This window comes from Saccopteryx leptura, chromosome 1 (assembly GCF_036850995.1).
Source record: "Saccopteryx leptura isolate mSacLep1 chromosome 1, mSacLep1_pri_phased_curated, whole genome shotgun sequence".
NCBI classification, from domain to species: domain Eukaryota; kingdom Metazoa; phylum Chordata; class Mammalia; order Chiroptera; family Emballonuridae; genus Saccopteryx; species Saccopteryx leptura.
In genome coordinates, this window is record NC_089503.1 from 279,736,066 (window position 1) to 279,762,627 (window position 26,562).

Sequence of the window (26,562 nt, forward strand, 5' to 3'; positions counted from 1 at the left end):
AAAGCCTTAAAAAGATGCAACTGAAATACACACCAATACAGAATTAAGTTGTTTTACATAGTGTGTGCAAGAGTACTCCTAAATTTGGAGAAAACCTGTAACTTTACAAAATGTTATTTATGCTACTATTCCTGGTACATAGTGGCTGCTTGATAAATACCTCTTAAATGTTTAATTCTGCCCCTATTTTAAATAGTGACCATTTAGTCATACACACACATACAGTATGTATATGCACACTCACACACACAAAGGTATTTGATGCATTTATTCTTGAATTTATACATTTAATTTACGTCTTATTCACTTACTATCTCACTTATTGATTGAACCATTATTTATTCTTCCTTGAATACTTAAATTGTATCAAGTAGCTCTTGGGCTCTTTTTCTCGGCGCTGCCTGGGGAGATGGCAGCCATTTCCTACTTGGCACCATGGCTGCCCTGAGACCCCTGGTGAAACCCAAGATTATCAAAAAAAGAACCAAGAAGTTCATCCGGCACCTGTCAGACCTGTATGTCAAAATTAAGTGGGAAAAAAAATATTAAGTGAGACTGGCGGAAACCCAGAGGCACTAACAACAGGGTGCGCAGAAGATTCAAGGGCCAGATCTTGATGCCCGACACGGGTTATGGGAGCAACAAGAAACAAAGCACATGCTGCCTGCCCAATGGCTTTCAGAAGTTCCTGGTCCACAGCATCAAGGAGCTTGAGTGATACTGATGTGCAACAAATCTTACTGTGCTGAGACTGCTCACAACATAACCAAAGAACCTCAAAGCCATTGTGAGAAGAGCAGCCCAGCTGGTAATCAGAGTCACTAATCCTAATGCCAGGTTGCACAGCAAAGAAAATGACAGATTGTTTGTGCATTGTGTTTGTGTTAATAAAATTTTTAAATTCTGCCCCCCCAAATAGATCTTTGGAACAAGGGCTTTAAAGAGAGCTAAAGAAAGCAATTTTTTAATTTTTATTCATTTTAATGGGGTGACATCAATAAATCAGGGTACATATGTTCAAAGAAAACATGTCCAGGTTATCTTGTCATTCAATTATGTTGCATACCCATCACCCAAAGTCAGATTGTCCTCTGTTACCTTCTATCTAGTTCTCCCTGTGCCCCTTCCACTCCCCATTCCCATCTAAAGAAAGCAATTTAATTTAGTTGTCAATTAGCCTACATAGGAAAATTAACCTAATGGTAATTTATTTTGTTTTGTTTTAGATAAACTAGACTACTCACTATCAGATAAATTCAAAGGTGCCGATATTCACAACTGAGAATTTGTCAGTTTTAAGTCCCTTAATCCTTATTATGTTCACCCATGACTTCAGCTACAACCATAATCAACATGGGAAATGTCCCGGCAACTAAAGTCCATACTAAGCTATGGATAATATTGAGCCAAAAATGTACACCTTAGAATTAGCAACCTTGGTTTTATATTTCTAACTGAAAAACTGATAAGCCCCATTGTGTGATAGTTTAAAATCTACCAAAATTACACCTTTTGGATCAGAGATTAAAATGGTAGGAAGTTACTACTTCACTTTATAATGAGGAGGTTAAAACAAATAGAAATTGAGTATCACACATCCAGGGTCACAGCTAGTGCATCTGAGTTTGGACTAAACCCTACTTCTGTCTGACAACGAAGTCTATGCTGCCTCTAGGTTTCCCCAGCTCTGATATCCTGAGAAACCTGTCAGCACATTACCAAGGAATTAGGAATTAACCACAAAGGCCGAAGGCTTATTTGGAGGGAACTCTATCATAAAATGATCACCTTGTTTGGGGGTATAATAAACATCACCTCCTCTATGGAAAACCTCAGGATCACAGCTTGGCCATGACTGCAGTTCAGACACACATGTTTTATCTGTCAAACGAAGGAACAATGCCAAATGGAGCCAAAAATGGAGCGTGGGAAAGCCTGTGGGTTGGGGTAAGGGTTAGGGAAACAGCTGCTATGGGCATGATACAAAAAGAAATAAAAAAATAGCAAGAGAGAAATTAGCAATAAGTAGGACATAACTATCTCTGCATTCTGTGGTTTAGAAAGAAGATCTTTAAATAAAAGATATTTTGGAGGGTTAAAAAATATGCTATTAACTTTATCAGCAATCCTGTAAGGTTTGATCTTTAGGATAAAAAATTAATGAGTATTTTATGATCAGAATTTTATGTATGGCATACCTGTATGTCTAATAATTTATATTTTCTTAGACAACTCAACTTAAAAATAAAAAGCAGCAGCCTTGCTTTTAAAAATAACAATTACTGCCCTCAGTTCACACCATGACAAAAGAGAGGTACTAAAAAAAAAATTAACAGTAATTCCACATAACTGTGTTTCTACTATGTGCAAATAGCTTACTTGGCCAGGAAGGAAATAGATGAATAAATGTGTCCCCATCTCTAAAGAATTGTCTCTATCTCAGAAATATGCAGGTTTCATTCATTAAGTAAATAATATCTGCTTTTTTCCAGGTACTCTGTTTCTCTGGATTCCATGAATGATTAGATGGAAAAGTGAAGCAATCCACAAGAAACCTAGAAGTCCAGTAAAAGAGACCAACGAGGCCTATGCAAGGAAGCCCATGAGACTCTAACGACACAGAAGTACCAGGCTGAGCAACCAGGGAAAACCTAGAGACAATGTCCAGGACATTTATTTGATAACTTTTATAAGCAGAGACCATGTATACACTTAAATTTGATTACTTGAGAAGTATCTTAAATTTTGCTGCCATCAGAGAGTGGGAAGTATAAACACAGCAAAGAATTTCTTACACCCCACAATTGACAATTCTACTGTAAACCTTTTCTCTTGGTAGATACCCGTGTTCTCAGGAGCACTTCCTTTTTACAGACTCTCAAGAAATTTTGTCTACTTTCATGGCCTTACTGGCTGTCAGTAGAGATGATTCCAAAAACTGCACTCCCTACCAGGATTCGTGTCTCATCTACAGCCTATACCCAAGTTATTTTCTGAACCCTAATTTGGAGGTCTTACAAGAATATAATATATACACAAAATAATATATATACTAAAGAACAACTTTCTCAAAGGCTTTCACTGACTTCATAAACAAGGTATAATTCCCTTACTCAGGCAATTAGCATCCAACATCAATTTAGTCATATTCATGTACTTATAATTACCTAATATATTCTGACTATACCATAATCCACAAGGTCAAGAATGATGTTGGTTTCTTCATTATTTCATTCCAGCATAAGATGCAATGGATGTTTCAATACGTTATTACTGAACTGAACTGTATAGAATCTGCTTTATGCCATACTGCAATATGAGCTAATCTGCTAATGTATGTATAGGCCTCAAACTCCTCATTCTAATAATAGTATTTGACTTTTACAGCTAGTATGATGTTGTTCAACGTTAATAAAATAAAAGGAACCCCAGGCCAAACCAGTAAGGTCACACCTATCTGGGATGGAGGAAAAGGATAGGTAATAAATCATCCTTTCCACTCAACAATGACCCTGACTTCTGAGTTTCAGAAAAGGACTAGGAGAATTAAGGGAAAAAGTGAAGCTAAAAAAAAAAAAAGGACTGAACAATATTCTTGACACAATACACATTATTCCACCTCTGTAGGAGGCCCAATATTTCCAATGCTATTATAGCAGACTATGTGTTCCTATCAACTCTTGACTTAGGTGTGTTTTTTGTTTGGTTATTTTTTTTCCCTTTCATGAATATGTATTTAATTATCCATAGATATATCAGATATTTCTCATTTTTAAATGATGCCTGGTTAAATATAAATAAGATGTCTATGTGCTGCTCAGGAAGAAAAAAAAACACAAGTAATTAAAATTTTCAAATTTAAAAGCATTTGAAAGTAAATTAAGGATGAGTGGTTTGGAAATAACAGTGAAATAGAAAACGACAGTCATGTCATGAAAGCTTTTATAGCACATCTATAATTTAATCTATTATTGTACTAGTAACATAAATATGCCACTAACAGTATTTATTGCCCACTTACTGCATATTTGCACTATATTTGTTAATGTGAGGCTATAAAAAACAAGTGTTAGTTTTCAAGAAACTGAAATCTAGTTAGGAAACTACTAACTAGTATTACACAATTATAGTAATAGGGTTTAAGAGCAAGACTGCGACTAAGTGAACTGTATATAAAGCTGTAGCAGTTGTGAAGTTTTCACCAAAGTGAGCTCCACAGAATACATGGTACTTGGATAGGTCATAAAAAGAAAGTTAATTGATCTTTTCATCTGTGAAGATATAAAGGTAAAAAGAGGAAAATACAAGTATAATCACTAAATTTTGTAAAGTTAAATGACTGAATAAAAGTGGTACATAAATCACGTGGTAATAAGATAATTAAAAGAATAACTAGATTATAAAGAGCTCAAAAGTTAAACAGAAGCTAGACTAGACAAGAAATATCAGGTGAAACAGTCTGATGTTTTTCGTAAGAAGGGGTCTATTTGGGATCTCTATGTTGACCAACCATGGGGTTCCATTCATGGTACACCAGTGGGCAACAATCACATGAAAGCCTTGATTTTATTATTTATTTATTTACTTATTTGATAGAGAGAGAGAGAGAAGGACAGACAGGAACAGCAGTCAGGAAGGCAGAAAGATGAGAATCATCAACTCATAGTTGTGGCATCTTTGTTGTTCATTAATTGCTTTCCCATCTGTGCTTGACGAGGAGGCTCCAGCTGAGCCAGTCACACTAAACTCAAGCCGGATGAGCCTGTGCTCAAGCTGGCAACCTAAGGGTTTCGAACCTGGGTCCTCCATGTCCCAGGTCAATGCTCTAACCACTGCACCACCACCTTGTCAGGCTGAAAGCCATGATTTTAAAGATTATGTGTGCATTTTGATTATGGCTGTAAGCAGAGAAAGAATAATCAAAACTTATTAAGACATTATTTCAGTAACTCAGGTACAAAGTGATAAAGGCTTGGACCCTTGGTTATCAGAGGGAATAGAGAATAAAACGGGTAATTCACTAAATAATGTCAACATGAGAAATGCCAAAATTCTGACATATGCTAAACCATGAATGAACCTTGAGGACATTATGCTAAATGAAATAAGCCAGTCACAAAAAGAAAATTCTACATGAATCCAATTATACGACTACCTAGAAGAGTCAAATTTAAAGACACAAAAAGTAGAATGGTGGTTACTAGGGACTGGGGAAGGTGGGAATGGGGAGTTATTGTTTAATGTATGCAGAATTTCAGACTCAAGATGAAAAGTGTTCTAGAGGTTGGATGGTAGTGCTGGTTGCCCAACAATGTGAATACACTCATTATCACTAAACTGCACATTTAAAAATGGGTAAGCTATAAATTTCACATTATGTGTATTATACCACAACCTATTTTTTTTTATTAAGTGAGAGGCAGGGAGGCAGACACAGACTCTCACATCCACCCCAACCAAGATCTACCCGGCAAATCCTATGGGACAATACTCTAGGGCCGCTGCTCCAGTGCTTGGCAATGGAGCCATTTTAGCACCTGAGGCAAGGCCATGGAGCCATCCTCAGCACCCGGGGTCACCTTGCTAAAACCATTTGAGCCATGGCTGCAGGAGGGGAAGTGAGAGAGAGAGAGACAGAAGAGAGAAAAAGAAAAGAGGAGGGAGAGGGTTGGAGAAGTAAATGGTCGCTTCTTCTGTGTGCCCTGATCAAGAATCAAACCTGGGACTTCCACATGCCAAGCCGACACTCTACTGCTGAGGCAACCAGCCTCAAAATGAAATTAAGGCAAGATTACAAAAAGAATTTCAAATTACTTCTAGATCATTTGCTCAGAAGGGAGACAAGTTGAAATAAAGTGGATCTAGCCTGACAGAGGAGAAGAACATCAACTGTCAAACATGTTAGATAGAAACATATAAATGGAAATGTTTCATAGGCAGCTGGAGACAACAGATAAGGGCTCTGTGGATAAAACAGGAAATATCCTGTTTTTATTTTAGTGTCACCATATAGGGGGCAAAGGGACAGAGTCAATCATCACATTCAATTCTGAGCCCAAGATTTTAACAGAGATGTTTTAAATATATAGTTTGGTCACTTACAGACACAGACCACAGTGTTGGGATTGCAGAAGGGAAACAGGTACGGGAGGGGGTTGGTGGAGGAGGGTAGAGGGAGGATAGACGGGGATGGAGGAAGACTTGATTGGGATGGTGAACACTCAGTGTGATATACAGGTCATCTATTGTAGAACTGCACACCTGAAACCTGTATAATTTTATTAACCATTGTCATCCCAACAAATCCAATTAAACATTTAATAAATAAATAAAATTAAATAGTTTTGTCAAAATATTTGTTCATATTTTTATATCTCTGAATTGAGTTAGTCTTACAATGAACAGCATCTTTTGATGAAAAACAGTAGTTGCAATAACAGAAGCGAACTCAACATAGTTTACAGCAGAGCTATCCACAGAATGAAGGGCAGTAACCTAGGGAGCCGCAGGGAAGAAGCAAACCCAGAATAATGAAAGTCCGGAGGCGATTGAGATCCTTATTCCTTTCCCCTCTCCCCATTTCTGCTTCATTCTTTTGGGCAAATTGCTTTTTTTATACCCATTAATTCTATAGAGGGCTGGGAAATAGGCTTTTGCATTTTGGAAAAGATTGACTTATCTCACATTTGGCCCCAATACCAAATTTCTGGATCAGAATTTCATTGGTCAGCTTGAGTCCAACTGAGTACTATTAAGACAGCAGGTTCACACCAACCAAACGTGGCTTCCAGACATGGCTACAGTAAGTATAGCCCAACCTCTCAGTAGAAATCAACTACAACCGCATTCCAGGGGAGGGGGAAAATGTTAACAGATATGAAAACCAAGTCAGACAAAGAACAACTGGGTTAAGTGGACATCTTTAGCCAGGGGAGAAAACTTGAGAGTCCTAAGGGGTACATAATAAAAGTCTTTCACTATTTAAACTTACTATATGGAATAGAAAATAAGTATTTAAAAAAGGTCAAAGTTACAAGAGGTAGCTTTTGACTCAACATAACCACCATCCAATCTATAGCAGTGTTTATGTTTTATGAAATGTTTTATTTATATAACTATGCATATTATCATTCAACAAATTACAGAGCTAGAATTTAAATTTTAATTTAATAGATGGAAAACCAAAGCTAGGAAATTCATGACTTGCTCGACAACAAACAGCTAATAAGTAGTAGAACCAATTTGCAGCAATGTTCATTTGGATCTAAATAAAGCCCTTCTCATTCTTCTCTTTCTTTTTCCCCAGCACTATTGACATTTGATTGACAAATAAAAATGGTATGTATTGAAGTAGTGCAATGGTATGTTTCAATATATGTATACATTATAAAATGATTAGCATGATCAACTAAATTAACATATCTATCACCTCACATGTCCCATTTCCCCCCTTCTCTTTCTAATACAGTGGTATCTTGAGATACAAATTTAATTCGTTCTGTAACGGAGCTCATAAGTCAGTCAACTCGTATATCAAACTGCCAATACTGGACCTGTGCGCCAACACGCCAACTAGCGGCAGCTTCCTGAATCACGATTCATATCTCAGAATTTTGCTCAGATCTCGAACAAAAATACGGACCGAGTCGCAGCTCGATTCTTAAAAAATTTGTATGTTGGTCTGTTTGTATCTCAAGATACCACTGTATACCCACCGGTTTGTATTGATTTCACTGTGATATGCTTACTTTCATTTGTGGTATTTAAATAGTGTTAAATAAATATTTGTCACAGAAATACTATAGCAATAATTATTGTTTTGGGTGGGAAAAAAATCTCACTTCTCTGATGATTTTTAACTATAATAATTCACAATTTTAGTATTTTGGATTCAGTGACTTTATTTTGAAAGCCGCCATTATAAGCAAAAATATTCAATAAATATTTTTTCATCTACTAAAGGTTTTGTAATCTTGATAATTCCCCAAAATAAAACACTCAATTTGCACATTAAAATTGTAGGTAGAAAGTATTTTTATTTTTTTTAAGGAAAAGAGATCTTATTCACCTTTAAATAAGAATATTAATAATAGTAAATATATTTAATTCTCAAAAACAATGTTTTGGGTTTATTTGTTTTGTTTTGTTTTTTACAGAAACAGAGAGAGGGATAGATAGGGACAGATAGACCGAACGGAGAGAGATGAGAAGCATAGCATCAATCATTAGATTTTTGTTGTGACACCTTAGTTATTCATTGATTGCTTTCTCATATGTGCCTTGACAGTGGACCTACAGCAAACCGAGTAACCCCTTGCTCCAGCCAGCGACCTTGGGTCCAAGCTGGTGAGCTTTGCTCAAACCAGATGAGCCTGTGCTCAAGCTGGTGACCTCAGGGTCCCGAACCTGGGTCCTCCGCATCCCAGTCCAGAGTGGAGTCATCAACATAATCCAAAGGTCACTGGCTTGAAGTCCAAAGCTGCTGACTTGAGCAATGGGTCACTAGCTCAGCTTGAACTCCTCTCCTCAAGGCTTATATGAGAAAGCAATCAATGAACTAAAGTGATGCAGGTACAAGTTGATGCTTCTCATCTCTCTGCCTTCCTCTCTCTTTTTCTCTCCCCTTTCCTCTCTCTCTCTCTCTTTCTCTCTCTCATACACACATACACACATACACGCACACACACATACTTATTTCTAGATGAGGAAAGAGAGGGAGAGAAGAGAAGGAACAAAGGAAAATATATGTCACTCTTTTAGAGCTTTCCAGAGCCCTCACTCTCAATTGATTCATCATTCCACTTTGAAAAACTATGGAGCAAAAATAATAAATGTATGCATAATTATTTCTATCATAGACTTAAATTTTTCATGGCATCTAGAAAAGTGATAAATGTGTTTAATGAAATAAAAACTATCATAAGAAAAATAATGATAATAAATTATATAATCATTTAAGATTATATATTTTTCTTTAAAACACATTTGTATAGCTAACAGAACAGAAACATTAAATATTTGAAAAGAAAATCCTGAATAGGGAAAAAATAAGAGCAGATGTTATTGAACATTAAAATAATTATTAAAAATATATTTAATCATTAAAATAAGAATAAAGAATGACCCTAACAAAAAGAAACTCCTTAATGAAAGCTATCTGCAAATTAAAATAAGCTTGAGTCAATTTTTTACAAAGAAAACATACTGCCCCAATAATGATTGTTTTCTCACAACTATTACAGTATCAAACAACAATGTAAATACCAGAAAAATAACATCATTCAAAATATCAATTTTAGGCCCTGGTGGTGGCGCAGTGGATAGAGCATCAGCCTGGAATATGAATGTCCTGGGTTCGATTCCTGGTCAGGGCACAAAGGAGAAGCAACCATCTGCTTCTCTCCCTCCCCACTTCCCTCCCTCTCCCCCTCCTGCAGCCAGTGGCTGTCAGAACACATCAGCCTCAGGCACTAAAAATATCTCAGTACATCAGCATTGGCTCAAGATGAGGTTGCCAGGTGGATCCCAGTCGAAGCACATGTGAGAGTCTGCCTTCCTATCTCCCTTCCTCTCACTCAAAAAAAAAAATCAATTTTCATTTAAGGTAAATAGGTCCTATACCACTATTTTATGAACAAAGACAGATATACACATTTAAATTATTTTTACTTCATCCATACTCTAATACAGATTTCTAAAATGTTGTTATATATGTAACATTTCTAATAAAGTTTGACTTGTAAAAAGTGTATGTTACTACACTTCAGTACAAGAGGGGTCTGAAACATAATGCAATGCCATAAAAAAATAAAAAATTACTTTATATACTAGCTGCTTTATGTAGTTAATAAGATATAAACATAATGCTAGACACATGAAAACCAACTGGAATTAATTTTTATTTATTTATTGGTTTGAAAGAGAGAAACACTAATTTGTTGTTCCACTTATTCATGCTGTCATTGGTTGATTCTTGCATGCATCCTGCCCAGGGGTGAGACACGCAACCTTGGTATATTGGGATAATGCTCTCTAATCAACAGACCTATCTGGCCAGGGACTGGAATTAATTTTTAAACAATTTTAAGTTTGCAAAACTATCTTGCAATTCCAAACTTAAATATTCCAAAATAAGTAATAGTTGTCTTGTTTCTTTCCTATACCTACAATTATATGGCTTCCTACATATACGTGGTTTTACTAACTTCTGCACCCAATTAGTTTTAAGCAGAATGCACTTCCAAAATTGTAATTAAGTCACTTTTTGCCAAGACAACTAAGAGAAGAAGATAAAAGTAGTATTTCCCATCATAATAAAATTATAAACCAAATGAACTTATTAAAATATCAATTAAGTTTAAGAAAATAACACATTCCTATTAATATGGCATACAATTTCTCTATTTTAGCTTCTCCCAAATTCTAACACTAGAATGCTCAAAAGCCACCCTACATTTTTTTCTTGTAAATTATTCTTTTTCAGGAGTCTGGCCAAATGATTTCATTTTAGATACACAAACTTACCTGCCAAGGAGAAATTCCAGGAAGAGCAGTTAAAAGGAAATGCTTCATTAGTGAACTGCCTTCCTCTGCTCTGAACGGCCTGCCTGCATTGTGTTTCTGCTATTTGGGCCAGATCTTATAAAGAAGTACCTGGAATCCTATTTCAACCAGTAGGACTGAGCCTTTCCACATCCAATCAGAGCTATGCATTTCCAACCAATCAGAGTGGTTCTATTCTGACCAATCAGAAGAGTGCCTTATGGACCAATCAAACCACAAGGATTCAAAGTTCTAATTGTGAGGAAGAACAAATCACGGACCAGGGAAGGGGACTTCTGTCATATAAGCCAGCTCCTCTCTGGTTCCAGGAGCATACCTTCCTTTTCCATGGAAGACTTTCTGGTGGAGCTAAAACACTTAGGATGCCTCTCCCAAAACATATAGAAGAGCACACCGGCCCACTGAGCAGAGTGGAGCAGAGCAGAGCTGTCTAGCTGAAGAGGGGCCTGCCCACAGGGCAGCCTCACAGCTATGCTATTACACAATGGAGCGTTTCACACTGTAGATAAGGTTTCCTTCTTCATCTACCCCAAATTAGGGATTCCTGTTGAAGTTGAGTTGGTGTCAATGACCATTGATTGACAATGTATATATAATATATAAAAATAGATCAGACAATCAAAGGTCTTGAAAATTGAAAACTATACATATATAAATTTATATATATAAATTGGAGATTAAATTTGATTGCCTCCCAAAAAATCTAAAAAAAAAATTTAGATTCATTTTTTTAATTTACGCTCAGATTTGAAATAGTCCTGAATTAAAAATAAGTGATATTGTTTTTGTCTTATAAAGATAGAGCTTAGGTTGTCATACTTCCAAATATCCTTCTTTATCATAGAATTATCGTTTTGAGAATTCTCATGTTAAATGTCTTAATTTTCTTAATTTTCTTTAGGAAGCAATTCCAACAAATTCATCCATTCATAATACAGTTGTAAATCTATCTGTAATGGAGAAAGGGCTCCTAAATGGTAAATACAATTGTAGTCACAAATCCTAAACTCTGTCCTACATAATAGGACAAACATATTGTCACCCTCAGGCCTCCATCTAGAGCTCATTGACTACAACTGTGAATAAGACTATTAACAAGAGCGGATAAGAGCTCTCCCTTCAAACTTAACACTTCTTTCTTGAAGCAGAATCAAGGATATCTGCCAAACACTTTGTATAGCTAACTATAAGGGAGGAAATAAAAATTTAAAGAGGCATACATAATAATACAGAAGCACTATATAGATTGAACCATTAGCTTTAGAAAACTATCTCTTAACATTTTAATGGTCTCTAAGGATGTGATTGAACTGCTGCATTTAAAAATAATTCAAATTGAACAAAGACCCTGAGCGACAAGAAAAAATTAAAGTCGGTGTGTGCTAGGTGCATGCACACACTAAGAAAGTGAAATAGCCTGACCGGGTGGTGGCGCAGTGGATAAAGTGTTGGACTGGAACATGGAGGACCCAGGTTTGAGACCCCCGAGGTTGCCAGCTTGAGCGTGGGCTCATCTGGTTTGAGCAAAGCTCACCAGCTTGGACCCAAGGTCTCTGGCTCGAGCAAGGGGTTACTCGGTCTGCTGAAGGCTCACAGTCAAGGCACATATGAGAAAGCAATCAATGAACAACTAAGGTGTCACAACAAAAAACTGATGATTGATGCTTCTCATCTCTCTCCGTTCCTGTCTGTCTGTCCGTCTGTCCCTATCTATCCCTCTCTCTGACTCTCTCTGTCTCTGTAAAAATAAATAAATAAATAAATAACTTTAGTTACCAATTTAACAGCAACAATAAAAATCCATATGATGGCATTTCTTAAAAGAAAAATAATACATTACGGTATGAGTGGGAGTTACACATTATTTCTCTATTCCTATATATTCTTTCTCAACAAATAGTTCTCATTAATATACAAGACTTTTTTTTCCTTTTGTGAGTTTTAAATATAATCTTTACTGGTTCTCAAGCGTATATTTCCCAGAAACATGTGCTGACTCAAAATACCACATTATAAACTGCTTAACTCAGATAGCTCAGAGTTAGGGCTAGAGCAATATAACTCTGTGCCTATGAAAAGTTTTCTTTTATAACTAGGACATAGACATGTTTCCCAAACCAGCATCAGGAAATAATTTCTTACAATACTACAGAACTAGAGGAAAAATGGACCATATTTTCCCATGTATAAGACACACCTTTTTTCAAATATTTGGGATCAAAAACCTGAGTGCATCTTATACAGTGCCTGTAGATTTTTTTTTTACTTGCATTTCCTGCTTTTCCGTGCCTGTTGTCTTTTCGCTCATTGTTTTGCACTTGTTACCGGTATATTATGGTAGGTTCCATTTTGCCACGTTCTGCCCATAAATGGCTCAGAAAATATTTTTGTACAGTGCTGAATTCAAGTTACAAGTGATCCAGTTTGCAAAAGTGAATGGAAATCATGCTGTTGAACGTAAGTTTGGTCCTCCTCCAACTGAGAAATCAATGAGACTGGCTACGGGAAGAAGAAACCCTACTGAAAATGCCATGACAGAAGAAGGCCATGAGATGGCCTTCAGCAAAATGACCTGATTTAGAGGGAATTGAAGATAATGGATTGAAGAGCAAAGGCAATTAGAATTCCTGTGTCCACAAAGATGGTTCAGCATAAGGCAAAAAGAATTGCTGATGAAAAGAAGTTACTGATATCAAAGGAGGACACAACTGGTGCTTCAGGTTCATGAAACAGAATGGACTAAACATGTGTACATGCAACAGACTTGCCCAAAAGTGCCTGAAAGCTATGAGCAGAAGGTCCCTGAGTTTCATTGTTTTGTCATTCAATGTCAGAAGACACATCAGTTTGAGTTGGAACAGATTGCAAATATGGACAAAGTCCCCCTTCAATTTGATGTCCCAAGTAACAGAACTGTTGATAAGAAGGGGGTGAAAACTGTAACTGTGAAGACAAGTGGACATGAAAAGAACCATTATACAGTTGTTCTAGCTTGTTGTGCGGACAGAACCACGCTGCCTCCTATGCTGATTTTCAAATGCAAAATAATGCCCAAAGAAGACATTCCTCGAGGAGTGACTGTCCACATTCATGACAAGGGTTGGATGGATCAGGATGGGGTGAAGATCTGGTTTAAGAAAGTTTGGAGGAGACCAGGTGGGCTCTTACGCAAACCTGCCCTAATGGTGCTTGATCAGTTCAGGGCACACATAACAAAAAACACAAAGAAGACTGCTACAGAGCAAAAAACAAAACTTGCTGTCATACCTGGAGCCTTGACATCCCAGCTCCAACCACTTGATGTCAGCATTAACAAACCCATCAAAGCTGCCATGAGAGACAAATGGAACCAATGGATGAAGTCTTTTGGGGACAATTTGACACCAGCAGGAAGAGTGAAGAAACCAACTATAGAAGCAGTTTGTACCTGGGTGAAAGGATCCTGGGATAATATTAAGATTGAGATCATTGTCAAGTGTTTTAAGAAGTGTAGCATTTCAAATGCCATAGATGAAACTGAGGATGAGGCAATATATGAAGATAGTGATTTGTCATCAGACACAGATGAGGACAAGCTAATGGATGGGAGTTTTGACAGTGATGAGGAGTGGTATGAATTTTATGATGAATAAAACTTGAGTTCAATAACTTTATATAATACTTTTTTTTCCAATTTTGAGCCCCAAAATTAAGGTGCATCTTATACATAGGAAATATTCTATTTTATTTAAAGAAATAGCCTGTAAATGATGGGTTCAAAATATTTAATGTGTTTATAATAGAAATCATAAATTTGTATTCATAAATATCTCCCATAAAATATTTTTCAAAAACACTAAACATAAAAATAAAAATACTAATGTGTGTGTCCCACCTCAGACCATTAGATCAGCATCTTTGGTGGGGCGAGGGTGATTTTAAGTTTACTTTCTTGCAGGTGAGTCCAAGGCACAACCAGGTTTCAGAAACCCTGACTTCAGCTGTCCTGGAGGTCCTTTTATCTCTAGACTGCTGAACTACAGCCCCATCTTGCCACTCACCAAGAACAGAAATGCCTGCAAAGCTCCATAGATATTTCCTGACCCTATCGCCAAAAACTTCCAAATGCCATCTATAAAATGAGAATAACCACCAAATTTCACACTTTGTTGTCATATTTAATAAGAAATGTACAATTAAGATAATATTCTCTAAATTTCCAAATACTATATACATGTAAGTAACAATATCTCATTCATCCAAAAACATGTGTTGACCATCCACACAGCACTATGATAACCCATGTGGAGCAAAGAAAAAGTGGGCCAATATATCATATATAGGACCTTCCCCAAAGACCTCACTCTCACTTATAAAAATATCCAAAATGTAAGGTGGATAATATAAGTGTCATAAGAAAGTAAGAGACAGAGTGTTATGGACATGAAGAGGAAGAAGGAAGAATTTCGAGTTGGGATGATCAGAAAATGCATCATGAAGGAGGAAGAAGATGGGTAGATTTCTTTCCACTGGTTGGAGATCAGGATAGAGAAATGGGCATTAGAGGCAAGGGGCAATAATGTGGTAACTGAAATAGAAAATCAAGGGATAGAGACTTACCTACTGGAGAATAGAGAGAGAGGGAAAGCACCTAGGTGAAGGAGTGAGTGAACTATAAGCAATTCCAATTAGTTAGAAAATCGACGTGACAAAGGAAAGAACAGTTTGAAAATGTTGAGAGTAGGAAGGACAGATGAGAGAGGGTCAGGAATTCCCAACGAACCACAAAGTATTTCTTATCAAAGGATTGACATGATTTTATATTAGCATTCAACAAAACTGTCATGGTGAGAGCTGTACATTGGGGAGGTACAGGGCAGTAGTCAGGGGATGAGTTAATTGTCAGAAAGTACAGGAGATCAGCTGGGAAGCTCCCACAATAGTCTGTTAACCCATGAGGTGCCTGGGCCATAAATTAGGACAGCAAATGTAGAAAAGGAAGGGCTTGACAGAATGATGATCACTCCGAAGAGAGTTACATCCTGTAAATCCCAGTAATGCTTTTGCTGTCTAATGCAATGGAAACAGACAGACCCAGACTCAAATCCAGGCACTGCATCTGATAAACAATGAAATCTTGGGTTAGTTACTTCCTCTCCTTGAGCTTCAGATGAGAATACTATTATATGCCTCTACATTGCTGTGAGAATTAGTTCTGATATCTGATAAATGCCTATTTAGCATATTGGGATGAGGGTTGGTATTAGCAATAGGAAAAAAAAGCAAAACTAGCAAGAGAAACCAAAATGTGGATTAAAATACTAACAATGTTAAGGAGTCAAAAGAGCTTTTATATCAAAGAATTCAGCGATTATAATCCACATTCATCAGCATCTGGCTGTGCTGCTCCTTCACATGGCAAGAGTCTTGAGACTTTTCACCCTCCGGCATCTCTCTGGCTTCAGGTAGTAATTCCTTATTTTAAGAATAGTGAGCCCTGACCGGTTTGCTCAGCAGTAGAGCGTCAGCCTAGCGTGCGGAGGACCCGGGTTCGATTCCCGGCCAGAGCACACAGGAGAAGCACCCATTTGCTTCTCCACCCCTCCGCCGCGCTTTCCTCTCTGTCTCTCTCTTCCCCTCCCGCAGCCAAGGCTCCATTGGAGCAAAGATGGCCTGGGCGCTGGGGATGGCTCTGTGGCCTCTGCCTCAGGCGCTAGAGTGGCTCTGGTTGCAACATGGCGATGCCCAGGATGGGCAGAGTATCGCCCCCTGGTGGGCAGAGCGTGGCCCCATGGTGGGCGTGCCGGGTGGATCCCGGTCAGGCGCATGCGGGAGTCTGTCTGTCTGTCTCTCCCCATTTCCAGCTTCAGAAAAATGAAAAAAAAATAAAAATAAAAATAATAGTGTTCGGTGGGACATGTCCCAGAACACAGAATTAGACCTCCAGAAGATAAAACAACACCCAGAGCCCTGGCTCCTGATCTCATACGCGTTTAGGACTGAGAAGAGATCAGCGATAAAAGATCTGCTAATAGATGTGTCAAACCAGAAGTGGACAAAACAGGACTGAGAGAAAACTGTGCTGACAAGGCAAGCAGGGGATTGCCACAAAGATTTAAAACTAGAATAATTAACGTACTCTTCCCTCTGTCCAATTCTTCAACAAAAATTTGCCTCATTTGGAATGACTTAGATTGAAATTTAATATGAATACAGAATTGAATGGTTAAAGCAACATTCAAAACATTTGTAAAAGGGTTGACAAACATGGCTAAACCATCAGGCAACAGTTTAAACTCAGAATACAGGTATGCCAGTTTGATAGGTGAAAACAATAACTTCTCTCCTCCTTGTTAAAAAAGACTAGTGAAAAGCAAAGCAATAAATGTTTTTGAAACAAATGTGTTATTTCTGTCCACAGCTTTATTTGTTAAGAAGTTTCTTTGCCTCTTAAGAAGTTTCTTTGCCTCTCTCTCTAGTAGATAATTGAGTAGGATTATTTGGGGGAAACTGTCCTAGTTAAATAGACATAGTTAAGTCACCCACATTATCGCAGCTTTTTTGTCAACTTGGTGATTTTATATAGAAGGTTTACATTACTGCCACTTTTAAGTACTATAAGAATTTTATTCACACACCCATGCTCATAGCAGTATTATTCAAAAATGGAAGCCATCCGAGTATTCATCAATGGATAAACAAAATGTGATATAGGCATACAATGGAGTATTATTTGGTCTTCAAAAAAATCTGACATGTGCTACAACATGAACAAACCTTGAAGACCATATGCTAAGTGAAATAAGTGAGTCAAAAAAAGACAAATATTGTATGATTCCACTTATAAGAAGTACCTAAAGTAGTCAAATTCATAGTAGGCAAGTAGAATGCTGGTTACCAAAGACTGGAGGGAGGTGAAAATTAGAAGAAGTGATTATTTCTTGCATACAGTTTCAGTTTTGGAAGATGAAAACATTCTGGAGATAGATGGTGTACTGTAGACAGTTACTCAGCAACGTGAAGGTACTGAATGCCACTGAACTGCACATTTACATGTTTCATTGGTAGATGTTATCTTATGTATATGTCACAACAATTTTAAAAAACAAAATAAAATAAAATCTTTCTCTGGCACTAAAATTTCTTAAAGGTACTGGAACTCCAGGAATAAAATGAATAAACAGAAATTTTGATTCCAGAATAGTATCTCCAATCATTGGGGTTAACAAACTATGCATTTAAGAATCATTTTTATCACATAGACTAGAATGAAGACCACTTAAATAAAACTCTTTTAGAAAGCTGTCATTTTAGGGGATGTAGGCTAATATATAAGGATAGTTATTTAGTAAATGGGCCACTGAAGTAAGCATGTGAGTACAGTTATTTAGATAGCCTTTTTACATTTTTGTGAAAACATTAGGCTTTTTATAACTCAAAATCTCATTACAGATGTTCAAAACAGTATCGACAAGGTTATCAGGTTAAAGGTTTTGGCAACAGATATGAATGAATCAATTGATGAAAGAAAGTGACATACCTGAGATGTCTAAATTGAGAAAACAAAAATAAGATATTGTTATTACCATATTATCACTAAGGATTTTTAAAAAACTGAAATAATGGTAAAAATTGTCCAAACGAGCCCTGCTGTTTCTCCTCCAGAATAATACTAAGTTCGTCCTCTTAGCCTCCTCCTCTTTCTCTACCAACAGGACTCAGGTATTTTTCTACTTTATCCAAAGTTAGTTTAAGCCTTAGTAATTACCCATTTGGAAATAAAGGTCAGAGTTTCTGATCTGGTCAAAAAAAAAAATGTTAGACTGAATTGAATAGAAATTACCAGCACTCCTGAAAAACATGGGCATTCTCATGGACAGATGGATATCAGTAAGCTTCCATAAAATAAATTACAGAATCAGTTAAGCTCAGTAATTAGCTAGCAAATCCTCTACTCGTTCTAAACCCCCCTGTATCTAATCAATATTGACATGAAAACCCCTTTTTTTACTTTTACTACTCATTACAACCTCCTCTTTTTCAGAAATTTTAAAATTAGCCTTATTGGCATTTAAGAAATAGGCAGATTATCATTTTGACTAAATTTCTTATTTTTATAATTTTGAATTAATAAATATAACTTGTAGGCCATTTTTAAAATAAATACCCAGAAATATATTGTTTGAATTTAAAAGAAAATCTTTACTTTTTTCAAAGTAAATGGTGCAGTATAAATCATATTTGGGAAATATTTTAAAGAATCATTCAAACATACTATTTGGACCCAATTTTAATTTTGCTAATTATGCTATATAAACTATGTTAACTTGAAATTTATTATCATATCTATCTTGCTATACATGTAATATATTATACAAATATTCCTACATAACTTTTCAGCATTCTAACTTAACAAATCACTGGTATATGGTTATAGGGGAAACAAGCTGCCCTGAAATACACTGTAAGTATCATTCTTCAGGTCTTCACAGGTACCAAGTCCAATGTTCTAACTCTGGCCAAAGGCCACAAAGTATCTAAAACACATAACATTGTCATGACACACATATTGCAGTGCCTAGCATTGTATGTGTGCAAAATTTTAGGTTATGATTTACTGGTAAAATATGTAGAGACATTAATCTCACTGTGCCTCAGTTTCCTCAGCTGTAAATGGGAATAAAGCTACCAATCTCAAAAAGTTCTAATGAGGATTAAGTGTATTCATAAATATGAAGTTCTTAATCTGCTGCCGAGTAAGCAATACATAGTATTTAATAATAGTTGTTATTATTACTTTGCCATCATCATCACTTCAGTCAATTCCTAAAACATCTCTATGGGGTAGTTATAAAAAAGAAACAAACATGTTTTTATATAACAAACCTAAACTTTAGAGATTGAGCATTATAATTTACCCAAAGCTATATAGTTTATACATGGCAGAGCAAGGATTTGGCTAATTCTAGGCTTTCTGGCCATTTTACAGAGGCCAATATTCTTCTTAAAATATAGCAAGCAGAACTGTTCACAATACTACAAATGGAGAAGCAGAATCTGGAAATTATGCTGCCAAACCCAAATCTAAGAGGCAGTCAACTCACTGAACTTGCAGCCATCCAATCTTAGGTGTAAAGTCTTTCTTTAGACAGTCATTAGCTCGTGGTCCAAACTCTAACATCGTGACATTCTACAATTATTTCTAAAACTCGAGTTACAAAAACTCACATTTTCCTGTTAAATTGAATATTCTTAAGTCTTTTCCCGCAGTTCAAATCTACGCATATTTTGATATCTACATCCAATCCTGCAAAGTATTACTTATGCTTCCCCATTTTTTTGAAACTAGAAATACAATAAATATGCTTCTGTTTTTATTCAAGTTCTTAATAACCTGCTGAAGAGGACCTGAGCAAGGAAAAAGCCCTGGCTTTGAAGATTTAAGTTATAAATTCTCCTGTCCTTTCCTTGACTCGCCACCCAGACCAAACTTCACTGGCTTCACTGACAGCACCACATGCCAGCATAAAGATAAAGGCATCACGATGACCGACTTTATCACGCCAGTAAAATGTTAATGGGCTCCATAGCTTAGCCACTTTAAGAAAGGTGACTAAAAAGAGAAACCAACTAACAGATAAACTAGCAAAAAGGGTAACTATTAATTAGAAAAGGAATGTTTTAACAAGTATATTTTTCAATTTATACTAGGAAATTATGAGGGTTTTGGTTTTGTAATGTTTGTTTTCATAATTACAAAAAGAAAAAACATTTTTGAATGTTGGCTTTTTGAAAAAAACATTTAAATAATACAGAAAAATGTAAAAAAAAAAGAAATACCTTTTTTTCTTTTAAAAAACCCCATTAGTAACTTCTGTTAATAATTTGGTGATTTTTAATGTTAGTTTCCTGCCTTAACACTTCATTCTTATAGTTCTCCCCAGGTTGTCAAATATCCGTTCTAGTTCTTCAGATTAAGACATATATTTAAAGACTACATTGTTTCTCTTAAGTAGAGGAGAAATCCTTAGAATTCATTCAAGAAATTCATCTCTACTGATCGTATTTCTACTATCTCATACCCTATATGATCATATAAATACTCCATTATCTATCCCAAATTTTATTCCAAGAATAACAGTGGCTACCATTTATTGAACATGTAATATACTCCAGGTTGCAAACATCATTTTATATACCAGAGCAGACCGCAAGGTAGAATTTATCATCTGCATTTTTAACTTAATATATTCAGTCTCAGAGAAATTAATCATTTTACCCAAAGCTAGAACAGCTAATAAGTGGATGGAGTGAAGATTAAAAGCCAAATCTGATATATTCTGCATCCTCATCACTGTACTGTACTTGAAACCATCCATCAACAGATCCTGTTATTGATATCTTCACACTTAGAATAAGAAAAAATTCAAAATCCATTCATTTCATCCTCCTGTCCATATGGAGTATTAATAAAAATAAATTCGCTTTTCTCAATATTGGCACCATTGACATTTTGGGTCAGGTAATTCTTTGGGGGACTATCCTGTGCACTATAGGCTGTTTAACATCATTCCTGGCCTCTACCTACTCCCACACCTTACGAGCAACCCCAAAGTCTTGACATCTAAAAATATCTTCAGTCTTTGCCAAAAATCCCCTGGGGGGGGGGGGGCAAAATTAGCCTCAGTTGATAACAATGCAATGATCTCTTTAAAATGTTGAAAACATAGAGTAAGCAGAAAAACTAACTCAAGTTCTGGTCTATCATATTTACATATTAAAATCATATTTTCTTCTATGGAGATTACATTTATAGTTTGGCAACTGTGAAAGAATTTCCACACAATTACAATGCTTTTCCGATAGCTCGTGTATTATACATATCGATATTTAACTAAATTAGATTATAATGTTTCAGGAGTAACTCTTTAGCAGTTCATTTCATTTCAATATTTAATAAAGTAAATCTTCATTAATTGCCCAAAGGGCTACAAAGAGGTTTCTTATTTATCTGACCTCATGAAAAAGTAATTCATACCATCTTTAATGTAGAGATTTCCTTTAGAATATTCTGTGTTCTAGCTACTCTCTGCTCGATTTTTCCATGATTTCCCTATAAAAATATGAGCTCATAAACTACAGAAAATAAATAATAAAGCATAACTTTATGGAAAAAAAAATATGAGACAAACTGCTGTTCAAGGTTAGAAAACCAGTCATTAAAATCTAAAGTAAAACGCAAATGTCTGTAAAACTTGATGCAAATACTGCCTCTTGCAAGAATATTTCACTGATGTCAAATGAAACTTCTGAAAAGGCCCTTCCTCTAAGCTGTGTTTGTTTAAATCTCTTTCAACAGGAACTTTGTACAGGGAAGTAAATGCTCACTTGGTCCACAAATTAGATTCATGTCCTTCTTGGATTAAGTTTATGGAGCTATGATGGGAAAACCTTTTGTTTGTTTTTTCTCATTGTAACACGCCTAAGGGATGTGACACACATCAGTAACTGTGGCTCACTATGACACTGACTCAGGAGCTGGGGAGGTCTAATCAGACAGAATACATCAGAATCAAGGGCAGGTTAAAATCTCAAAGAGCCTCTCATGTGATAATCGCCTTGTAGGAGATAAAGATACATTGTGCTGCTGTCTCAAAATGCTCTCTTGAGTTATCAAGTTCATTTCATCACAGACAGTGCCATCTTATTTTGCTAATATTTCCAAAAGCTTCCATAATTTGGTACATCAAACTTCAAGTCTCCCTTTTTCTAGCTATAAATTATAAATTTATCAACTGTTTTAGTATTTGTATTTAGTATAAAATTATGGACAAATGTCATATTGACAAACCGGTTCTTTTCCTAGCTATGGTTTTGGACCTAAGTCATTATTAAACTTGCTGCAGATTTGTAATTGTGTTAAAAGTCTACTTTGAATAAAGGGAAAATAGATAAATGGAACTATTTTAATTCCCTAAAACTTGATCAAGTTTTATATACATAGTGTCTCTTCCTTCAACTTTTCACCATTCTAGCATAGCCACACATAAATCACCAGAAGATATTTCATAGAGCAGAAATCTTGCCTTTCTTTCTGATTCAACAGTATCAAAGAATAGCAAAAGGTCCAAGTAACAAAGATACAGATAGATCCAGCTTAGTTTTAACTCATGTAAAAGTCTTCAAAGTTTTAGCTGACAAAAAATTTAAATATAATTCTATACAAAAAAAATATATAGGCCCTGGCCAGTTGGCTCAGTGGTAGAGCATCGGCTCAGTGTGTGGAAGTCCTGGGTTTGATTCCCGGCCAGGACACACAGGAGAAGCACCCATCTGCTTCTCTACCCTGCCCCTTTCTTTTCTCTCTGTCTCTCTCTTCCTCTCCCACAGCCAATGCTCCACTGGAGCAAAGTTGGTCTGGGTGCTGAGGATGGCTCCATGGCTTCTGCCTCAGGTGCTAGAATGGCTCCTGTTGCAACAGAGCAACGCCCCAGATGGGCAGAGCATTGCCCACTGGTGGCATGCCAGGTGGATTCCAGTTGAGCACATGCAAATGTCTGACTCCCTGCCTCCCCGCTTCTCACTTGAGAAAAAAAAATACACACACACACACAATTCTATATATTACTTTGCTGCCAAAAAGTAAAATAAAACAAATGCAGTCTTAATAAGTATTAAGAGTCTTACTATTTAGTTATTTGTAATGTTATAGAATAGCACATCCCCTGCCTGCTCATCCACATTTTGAAACAGTTTATGTTTGGGATTAGTGTTTAGGTGTGTATAAATTGAAAAAGATCCAAAAATTATCTTGGTATAAAAAAGGTGATAGTCACATTCTGCTTTGTTCCAGTTATACCATGACTAAATTACTGTACCAGGTTCTGCCCTTCTGAATTTCCAAGGACTGTGATTTGGGGAGAAAGAAAAAAGGAGAGGAGAGGCAGAGGTATACAGGAAGAGAGAGAATGACAATGTATGGAAGAGAACTTTGATCCCTGTCATGGTAGCAATAATGCAAAATCTTAATGAGGATCACTTGTCAGGGAGTTCATAAATTAGGCTCTACCTTTAATCTCCCACCAACCCTATGATATAATAGAAGTAATGCTTTCTAAGAAAAAAAATGTGCATAAATTTAAAAAATTGTCCCCTAAAAATATGATATACTATATAGAGACAAGGTTAGAAGAATACTGAAAGCAATGAAGATTTTACCAGTTGAGAATCTTTAACACGTGGACAAAGAATAGGAATCATATTGTATTTATAGAAACTTGATCTACAGTGCACAGCATGAATAATACACAGACACACACATGCATATACATACATATGTAATACACATTTATAAACAAAAACCATTTGTATATTTATATAAAGGGAAACCGTTGTAAGCATCTAGAATAATAACCCAAGAAAAATTAAAGTGAAACTCAACATGATCATTTTACAAGGTTAACAACTCTAGTCTGCCTGAATTGTTTCAACTGATAAAATAATTTTAACTAGTTATATGACCCAGCATTCACATTTATTTGAGGATAAGAATCTTACCTTTGAACTTTTAAAATGTGATGAGGGTTTATGACAGTACATCACTCAAGGGATTCTCAGATGGTTATACAGAAGCTATAGGTTGTAACAACTCTAGTTGGTCTATTTAATTGATAAAAACAGCAACAAGAATACAAAGTTGTCTGCCCTGCAAGATTAAGACCCTATTTAAAATTAATCTTAAATAAGGTGACAGTCTTTGTCTTACATAAAAAGTAATTATTTTAAAAGCCTACAACTTCTCTGTCCTTGCAAGTATAGACGGGCCACAAGAAGCTTCTGGATCCAAACAGCGTGTATATACTGAGTAAGGAAACATGGTAAGCAACTGCGACTCTGATATTAAAATATTTTTTGTGACTAAATGAAATTGGGTGCCTCCAAGCAAACATAAGGTTGTGAAGTAACACACATGGAATATGTCCAAAATCCTCCCTTCCACATGCGGAAGCTAAAACAAACAAAAGCTGACCTTCTGATGCTTTTTCTCTCAAAGAACAGCGTCTTTCCAGCTGGCAGATTCACAACTTAAAGGACTGCTCCTGCACTTTATTAACATTTTCCACCATCAATCCCTGACTAAGACTGCAGATTGCAGCTCTTCTCTTCTTAAATCACACTTCCTTTGCACCACCACTTGTACTAATAAATTTTAGTGTCCAGGACGTCCACAGTAACTCATTAAATGTCTGCCATGTCCAGTGTGCTCCTCATCTGAGCCACTGCTCTCAAAACTATGTTGCATCTGTTCACTTCACCCTTCAGCTACATTTTTTTTTTTGCATTTTTCTGAAGCTGGAAACGGGGAGAGACAGTCAGACAGACTCCCGCATGCGCCCGACCGAGATCCACCCAGCACGCCCACCAGGGGCGACGCTCTGCCCACCAGGGGCGGCGCTCTGCTGCAACCAGAGCCACTCTAGTGCCTGGGGCAGAGGCCAAGGAGCCATCCCCAGCACCCGGGCCATCTTTGCTCCAATGGAGCCTTGGCTGCGGGAGGGGAAGAGAGAGACAAGAGAGGAAGGAGGGGGGCGGTGGAGAAGCAAATGGGCACTTCTCCTATGTGCCCTGGCGGGAATCAAGCCTGGGTCCCCCGCACGCCAGGCCAACGCTCTACCGCTGAGCCAACCGGCCAGGACCTTCAGTTACATTTTTGAATAACTTTTGGTGCAGACAAAACAAAGTTCATATTCCTCAGCCTAATCTTAAAATACTCTGTTTTTCATTCCCTACCCCCAAACTTCTCTGTCTTATCTCTTAAAAATTTTCTACCACCCCTCCACTCCCCTGACCACAAACACTGAGTTATCTGTTCACAGGAACATCTAACTCCACAGCACATTTTACCCTGTCCCTCCCTCCTTCCCCCTGGACCTCATGCCCACAAACAGCAAAACATTCTTTTAAAGATACATTCTTATTTTTTCCTTTTTAGATATATTGTATATTATTCATATTGCACCAACTTGATTACAGTCAGCTTACTATTAACATAAACAAACGGAAAAAAAGTTAAACATAAATCAGAAAAAGTAGTCAAAAAAGAAAGGAAGACAAAATTTTACCCAGAAATTCATGTTATGAGGATGATGGTTTTCAAGCATTAAATTTAGTTATGACCTTTTTGGAGAGCGAAGTTATCGTGACTTAAATGTATTTCAAAGCAATTATTACTTGGCACTGTAATCATTTGGTAATACTGTATCTTTACTATAAGCTCAGGGAAGAGGTGTAAGGACAGTCCATTTGAAGTCCTCCCCCAATAATCCCACCCTCTCTGGCATGTTGTGGCCACTCTTCAAATGTCCTGGCATCAAAATCATGACCAGTGTAAGTTTTCCAGGAATTCCCACAATCTAGAGATTTCCCAGTTGCCGTCTAGAAGCTACCCACGCTAAAGGTGACTTTCCCACTAAAACCAAGAAGCATTTGCCAGTAAGCACTGGAATCCTGGTCCTCCTTACAGTTAAATTCCCTAGTGTAAATGAACAATCTGACATTCTGATTGACGAGCTACAGTTTCATTATCAGTGTGCCTCGGCAATGGATAACCTCTGGTTCTGTGGGAAAAGTGCATCTCTGCAAGGCTGAGAACTGGATTGTGGCCAAATGCAAACTTCAGTGCCAGTCTCCCATCTCCCTAACCCTCCCCCCCTAGCTCTCACCAACCCACACAGGCACTTGGTAAGAAATGCCTAATAGGCTCTGTCACCTTAACTCAACCATCTCAAATATAATTTGCTATTGCTCCTTGGATAGTAAAAAGAGTGGAATGATTGAGTAAAGGTTATTTTTTTTCTTTACCATCTGTGATTCTACCATATTTATTTATTTCTGGAAATAATGGGAGGTGGTGGGGGCAACTAAGTGAGACCACAGTAATTTTAGCTTTTCTTTCCCCCTTAAGTAGATATAGAAACTGGCTTAATATTCTCTAATGTATTTCCACAGAAATGTACAGTT

General features: G+C 36.8%; 1 protein-coding gene and 1 pseudogene across 1 annotated transcript in view; one reads left to right on the forward strand and one right to left on the reverse strand.

The window, feature by feature from the left end:
• The window catches only part of PDE3A (phosphodiesterase 3A), a 326,334-nt gene that overhangs the window by 278,768 nt on the left and 21,004 nt on the right, over positions 1 to 26,562 (reverse strand). The gene's annotated exons all lie outside the window — the stretch shown is intronic.
• Positions 388 to 26,190, forward strand: LOC136402251 (uncharacterized; annotated as a pseudogene).